The sequence below is a fragment of the Chrysochloris asiatica genome, unplaced genomic scaffold (assembly GCF_000296735.1).
Source record: "Chrysochloris asiatica unplaced genomic scaffold, ChrAsi1.0 scaffold00148, whole genome shotgun sequence".
In the NCBI taxonomy this organism is placed as follows: Eukaryota; Metazoa; Chordata; class Mammalia; order Afrosoricida; family Chrysochloridae; genus Chrysochloris; species Chrysochloris asiatica.
Genome location: NW_006408666.1, coordinates 2,375,283 through 2,383,286, shown reverse-complemented (window position 1 = coordinate 2,383,286; position 8,004 = coordinate 2,375,283). Strand labels below are relative to the sequence as shown.

General features: G+C 40.7%; 1 pseudogene; it reads left to right on the top strand.

Annotated features, from left to right (window-relative positions):
* The first annotated feature begins 1,109 nt into the window (after nucleotides 1-1,109).
* On the top strand, nucleotides 1,110-1,626 carry LOC102835996 (annotated as a pseudogene).
* The last annotated feature ends 6,378 nt before the right edge of the window (nucleotides 1,627-8,004 follow it).

Below are 8,004 nucleotides of genomic sequence, written 5' to 3'. Positions count from 1 at the left end.
TAGACCCCTCACCACTGCCAGGAACTTCCTCATCCTCCTCTTTCTCTTTCATCACCATTCTCAAAGAGAAACAATTTGGGAGCCAAATGTAGAATCTCAAGTGAAAAGCAAAAGAAAATAGGTTAGAAATATGTTTACAATATAACAAATATAACACTGATTTCTCAGGAAAATTCCATTTGGGGTCCTTTAGATTTCATGATGCCAGGGTCATTTATTATATTTAAGATAGTTGTTTAAATTTTCTTTCATTTTTTCAATATGTACCTAAAAATGGACAATTTAATCTTGAGATATTTAGAGTTTTGTAATCCTGATTAATTAATAGTTACTTATTGTTGTTGCTAACTATTGTCAAGTCGGTTCCAACTCAGAACAGCCCTTTGCGCAAAATGAAACACGCCTGGTCCTTTGCCATCTTCACCATTGTTTTTATGTTTGAGCCCATTGTTGATACCACTGCATCAATCTGTCTCGTTGTAGATCTTCCTCTTTTTGATGGCTCTCCACTTATTTAAATATAGTGTTTTTCTCAAGGGATTGGTGATTCTGACAACAAGCCCAATGAAAGAGAGACAAAGTCTCACCCTTCTTTCTTCTAAGATGCATTCTGGCTGTACTTCAAGACAGATTTGATTGTTCTTCTGGCCATCCATGATACTTCAATATTCTTTACCAACCCCATAATTCAAATGCATCAATTCTTCTATCATCTTTAATCAATAAGCAGATTAACAAATTACAAATCTGGTATGCTGCTGTAGGAGCAGCACTGGACTACAATAAACATGGTCAGAAGTTCAAACTCACCAGACACTCCTCGGAAACACTATACAGGGTGGCTATGAGTCATAACCGACTTGATGGCACTTAACAACGTAAAAGTTAATGGAGTAAGTTTGCACTGTGGTCCTGTAGATCTGTGTCTTGTTTCAACAGTGTTTGGATAGAACAGATCCAACACCTCCAGCTTGGGACCATCTCTAACAACTTCCTTAGGAGCAATCTCTTCTCTGGGGCCATATTCTTGGCCATTCCTTGTTACTGGGACCAGCTAAACACTGTTTGTATGTGTGTGTGTGTGGTCAGCTCCAAATATTCAAAAAACCATGAGCTCTTAGATCTGTCAGAATTATTCTGCTGAAGCGGAGGAGGTGTCAACCGTCTGATTAATCTGCATCTACAGGCCTCTTACACCTACCTCTCTCTGAGCTTCTATTTCGATTGCGATGATGTGGATTTGGAAGGTGTGGGAAACTTCTTCCGTGAGTCAGCGAAGGAGAAGCTGAGCGTCTCTTGAAACTGAAAAACCAGTGTGGTGTTCGCACATTCTTCCAGGAAGTGCAGAAGCCATCCCAGGATGAGTGGGAAAGAACCCTGGATGCCATGGAAACCACCCTGGCCCTGGAGAAGAACCTGAACAAGTCTCTTCTGGATCTGCACTGCGTGGGTGCTACCCACAAAGACACCCACCTTTATGACTTTCTGGAGAAGGATTTCCTTGACGAGGAGGTGAAAATTATCAAGAAGATGGGTGACCACTTGACCAATCTCAGTAGGATGATCAGTTCTCAGGCAGGGCTGGGTGAATAGTTCTTCGAGATGCTCACTCTAAAGAATGACTAGGAAGAGCCTGTGGAGCCCCACAAACTGTGAAGGGCCTTTCAGTATTCCCCTTCTCTCCACATACCTTCTGCCTGAAACTTGCTCTCCAGACACAGAGTCAGCATAGGCAACACTCTGGAGCCCCCTTCTCATAAGCCATAGTCCAAATGAAAACAATAAAGCTTCCTTTTACAGAAAAAAAAAAAGTAAATGGAGTGTAGTGACTACATAGCGTAACCACTGGATTGCGAACCACAAGGTCAGTGGTTTGAGCCCACCAGCTGCTCTTTTTATGCCTTCTGCATCATTCAGTATTTTACCCATTTGTTGTTGCTGTTGCTAAATGCCATCGAGTCGATAGCGACCCCATGCACAACAGAACAAAACACTGCCCTATCTGGGGCCAACCTCATATTTGTTGCTATGCTTGAAATCATTGATGCTACCGCTTTGCCAATCTATCTTGCTGAGGGTCTTTCTCTTTTTCTCTGACCATCCACCTTACCAGCGGTAATCCTTCTCCAGCGACTGGTCTCTCCTAACAATATGTCCTAAATATGAGAGACAATGTTTGGCCATCCTGTCCTCCAAGGAGCTCTCTGGCTACACTTCTTCCAACACAGATCTGTGGGTTTTTTGGCAGCCCATGGCACTTTTAACATTCTCCTCCAACACCATAACTCAAAAGCATCAATTCTTCAATGGTCTTCCTTATTGACTGTCTAGCTTTCATATGCACATGAGGTTATTGAAAGTACCATTGCTTGGGTCAGGCACACTTTAGTCCTCAAGCTGACATCTTTGATCTTCAACACTTAAAAAAGGTCTTGTGCAGCAGATTTTCTTAATGCAAAACATCGTTTGATTTCTTAACTGCTGCTTCCATGAGAGTTGATAGTTGATCTAAGAAAAATGAAGTCCTGGACAACTTCAATCTTTTCTCCGCTGATAAGACTGCTGTTTATGGGTCCAGTGGTGAGGATTTTTGTTTTCTATACATTAAGATGCAATCTATACTGAAGGTTTTGCTCTTTGATCTTTATCAGTAAATATTTTAAGTCCTCTTTACTTTCAGTAAGCAAGGTTATATCACGTGCATATCGCAGGTCATTAATGAGTCTTCCTCCAATCCTGGTGCCATGTTTTTCTTCATAAAACCCAGCTTCTTGGATTATTTGCTCAGCATACAGATTGAATAAGTATGGGAAAGAATACAACTCTGTCACACAACTTTCTTAATTTCAAACTATTCAGTGTTCCCATGTTCTGTTTGAACAACTGCCTCTTGGTCCATGCACAGATTCCTCATGAGCACAATTAAGTGTTCCAGAATCCTCATACTTCTCAATGTTGTCCGTAGCTTGTCATGATCCACACAATCAAAAGCTTTTTATTAGTCAATAAAGCACAGGTAAATATCTTTTTGTTATTCTCTGCTTTCAACCAAGATCCATCAGACATCAGCAATTATATCTCTCATTCCACATCCTCTTCTGAATGCTGCTTGAGCCTCTGGGAGTTCTCTGTCAATGTACACTTGCAGTTGTTTCTGTATTACCTTTAGTAAAACTCTACTCACAATCCTTCAATACCACACACTACCAGAGTTTCGTTTTTATATTTGTCAATTCTGTTTTCTGTGTGTCTCTTAAAATTTTTGAGCCTTTTAAAACATATTTAAAATGGGTACAATGTCAATGCTTAGTCTGTCTTCCTCACAAACGTGATCATGAATGTGAGCCCTTTTAAATATTATTGAAAATAATATTTATTTGTATGTATATTTTTTCTTTGGAAGAGAATCATTAATTTTCCAGAGTAGTTCAGGCATTCAAAAGGATCAAGAATTACTAACTGGAGGCGGGACCTGATGGCGGCTAGGGTAGGGGTACAGTGAAGTTCACCATCAGCCATACCACAGAATAGCAAGCAAAGCAGATCCAGGGCAGAGCTCCAAAACTCGGAACCACAGGGATAGGAATATTTTAAAAGTTTAAAGGCTTATAGCTAGTGGAATTTGAAGCTGAAGTAAGATATCATGTACTGTTGAATCTGCCTGTCTCAGAGGCCTGGAGTCGACATCTTGGGAGAGACCAAATGGCAAGACCAAGCGGAGTAACAGAAAAACCACAGAAAAATGCCACAGGAACCTCGGAGCAAAGGGAGAAAATACACTTCATTTGTTTTGCTTTGTTCTAACTTTTTTTTTTTTTTTTTGTATCTGTTCATTGCTCCCCCCACCCCCAATGTTTGCACACCTCCACTCTGGTGACTAGAGGGGGTGACCAATATCCCTCAAGAAAATAGATGCAAAAATTCTCAACAATTTTTCTTAGCCAACAGAATCCAACAACACATCAAAAAGATAATAAATCATGATCAAGTTGTATTCGTATCAGGGATGCAAGGATGGTTCAACATTAGAAAAACGATCAACATTATCCACCATATAAATAAGGAAAAAGAAAGGAACCACATGATCATATTGATGGATGCAGAAAAGACATTTAACAAAATCCAACATCCATTTCTGATAAAAAACACTCAACAAAATAGGAATTGAAGGGAAATTCCTCAGCATAATTAAGAGCACATATACAAAACCAACAGCCTACTTTACTCTTAATGGAGAGAAACTGAAAGGCTTCCCTCTGTGAACAGGAACCAGACAAGGAAGCCCTTTGTCACCACTCCTATTCAACATTGTGCTGGAAGTCTTAGCAAGAACTATATGGCAAGACAGGAAAATTAAAGGCATCCAAATTGGCAAAGAGGAAGTAAAACTCTCTCTATTTGCTGACAATATGATCCTATACATAGAAAACCCCAAAGTCTCAATTAAAAATCTACTAGACCTCATTGGAAGATTCAGCCAACTGGTAGGATATAGGATCAACATACAAAAATCAGTTGGATTCCTCTATACAGAAAACGACAGTGTTGAAATGGACATTAGGAAAGCAATACAATTTATAATAGTCACACAAAGGATGAAGTATCTAGGAATAAGTGTAACCAGAGATACAAAGGACTTATACAAAGAAAACTGTAAAACACTACTACAAGAAACCAAAAGTGAACTACAAAATTGGAAGAATGTACCATGTTCCTGGATAGGAAGACTTAACATGGTGAAAATGTCAATACTGTCCAAAACAATTTACACATATAATGCAATCCCAATCCAGATTCCACCAACATTCTTCAAAGTGATGGAAAAACCAATTACAAATTTTATATGGAAAGGAAAGAGACCCAGGATAAGCAAAGCACTGCTTAAGAAGAAGCATACGGTTGGAAACTTCTCACTCCTCGACTTCAAAATTTACTACACAGCTACAGTGGTCGAAACAACTTGGTACTGGTACAATGAAAGATACATAGATCAAGGGAACAGAATCAAGAATACAGAAATTAACCCATCTACATACAGCCAACTGATTTTTGACAAAACACCTAAATATATCGCATGGGGAGGTAATAGTCTCTTCAACAGATGGTGCTGGTAGAACTGCAAAGCAATATGCAAAAGATTAAAACAAGACCTTCACCTCACACCTTATACAAAAAACAACTCAACATAGATTAAAGACCTAAATGTGAATCCCAGAATTATGAAGCCCATCACTTTTTGAAAGAAAGACCAACAGGAAAAATACAAAACAATATAGGCAGACCAACTGATTACTACAAGAACATGCCAGTTGCTCTCCCAGGAGACATCAAGGCAAGTGGTAGGGTCCCCTGAGAGCAAATCCCCTTCCAAGACTAAGACTCAATTGGAATGCACCCTCTGATTGGTAACCACATCCGTCACCGATAAGGGGAAGTTAGGGAAAAGCAGCAATGAAGCTGTGAGCTAAACCCTACAATGTTCAGTAGACTCCTGTGAGCCCGAGTGGAGACCTGGTTGGCCAGCAGTGTGGCAAGACCTGGGGACTCTTCAGCCCAGAGTCAGTGACATAGCCTCAGAGGACTAGAGTGTAGAGTGAAGCATCCAGCTGATAAGAAGAGAGGGCATATTAACAAGAGCATCCACACTTTCAGATAATACTCACTTGACTTGGCTTCAATGACTGGATGATCAGAGCTCAACTAGAAGAAGAAAGGACTGGAAAAAAAGAGTAATCTTATATAATTGGATGAGCTTGACCTACACCTATGGATGCAGTAGCTCAAAAGAGGGAACAAATCTTTACAGCAAGGATCATTCCCACCCCCTCCATGCACAGAGTAGATAGGGATGGGCAACTTGGACATTGGCTACCCAAAGTGGGGGTGAGGGGCACAAAGGCAAGAAGTGACTGGCTTACAAGCTTTCAAGAGGGAGCCTAGATCCAGAGGGTGTGATGGAAGGTAGGGTCTCCACTGAGTAGTATCCAATCTGTCTAGGCAGGACTGATGAAAGGAGAGGCAAATAGGTCTCTTGTGATACAATAGTGAATAATTGTTATTAGGACTGATTGTGAGAGTTAAAAATATAAAGAGAGTTAAAATATAAAAATATAAATATTTTGTAGCAAGGAGGGGACTGATTAACTTTGCAGTCTAAGAATGGAGGTCCCTGGGACCATCAAGGGAGAAAAACGGAGAGTGGAACCCTACCCAGAGAAGCAGTGATGCCAGAGATGGAGGCAGAGATGATGACGTGGAGGGATGGAGCAGCTGGGTAATTTAGACAAGGGCTGTGTGCTGACAACCAGGGGACAGGCTTGTAGGGTATACCCTGTGGTTGGCTGATGATGCATGGAGGGGATTGTAACCATGGCAATGAGATGATATACGATAGGGTGAATGTAAAACTAATGTTCTCCCATGTAAACTATCACCTAATTCATAATAAACATTTAAGCAATAATAATAATTACTAATTATAAGGTTGGTCATAAAAAGAAGAAGGAAAGAAAAACTAACAGGAATATAGGAGAAATAGTTGGTGCACTGAAAACTAAGAGAAAGGACAGATGTATTCATCAACAAGAAAAACATTGGCTTGACCAGCTGGGATAGGAAAATCACTAAAAAGACTAAATTACATAAAAATGAGAATTGTCCATCTTTTCCAGAATCAGCTAGTGAAAACCTTCTAAATAGTATGAAAGACCAGCAGGCTACCACGAGAGATCTTTAAGAAGGGAGAGTGATACGCTCAGAGGAATCGAGAAAAAAGTGCGGCCAGGGACAATCAGGGAGATTAGACCTGGAGGCTACCGTCTATCAGTGTGTCATACTGTGGTGGCTCTCGTGATGCTGTGATGCTGGAAGCTATGCAACCAGTATTTTAAATATCAACAGGGTCACCCATGATGGAGAGATTTCAGAGAAATCTCCAGACTAAAATAGCCTAGAAAGAAAGACCTTTTGATCTGCTTCTGAAAGTTTACCAATAACAACCTTATGCAGCAAAATGGAACATTGTCTGTGTTGCTTGCTTTGAACACGCTTCCAGAAGGAATCAATCACTGGAGGAGGGCATAATGTTTGGTAAAGTGGAGGGTCAACAAAGGTGAGAGAAATTCTCAGTGAGACTATCACCATGTGCGGCAATAAAATCAAGCATACTAATGATGCAGGACCAGGCACCATGTTGTTCTGTTGTAGATAAGGTCACAAGAAAAAGATGTGGCAGTCAGATTTCATAAGCTTTACAACCTTGGAGACCCCAGGACACAGTTATAGTCTGTTCTGTAGGGGTCCTAGGAGTCGGAATCAACTCCATGGTAATGGGTATGGATATATGAGATCACCAGGTGCCGGAGTGAACTCTGTGGTAACTAACAGCAACAATAACAACAGATGGGGTGGGCAGGGGATGAAGCACACGTTGTGGTTGTTAAGTGTCATCCAGTCAGTTCTGACTTATAGTGAAACTGTATAGGGTTTCCAGCCAAATACATTTGTTGTTGTTAGGTGCCATCGAGTCGGTATCGACCCATAGCAACCTTATGCACAGCAAAATGAAACACTGCCTGATCCTGGGCCAACCTCACTATTGTTGCCACGCTTGAGTCATCGATGCTGCCACTTGGCCAATCCATCTTGTTGGGGGTCTTCCTTTTTTGCTCTGACCCTCCACCTTACCAAACATGATATCCTTCTCTAGCAACTGGTCCTTCCTGACAATATGTCTAAAGTATGAGAGACGAAGTTTGGCCATCTTGGCCTCCAGGGAGCAGTCTGGCTGCACTTCTTCCAAAATGGATCTATTGGTTCTTTTGGCAGCCCATGACACTTTCAATACTCTTTTCCAACACCATAACTTAAAGGCAACAAAATACATAGGCTGGCCTTAAATGTGAATATGTGATAATTATGCTACGGGTCATTAGCCAAAACAAAGCCAGGGGCAGACTGTAGAACAGATCATAAATTGTTCATATGCAAGTTTAGGTTAAAGCT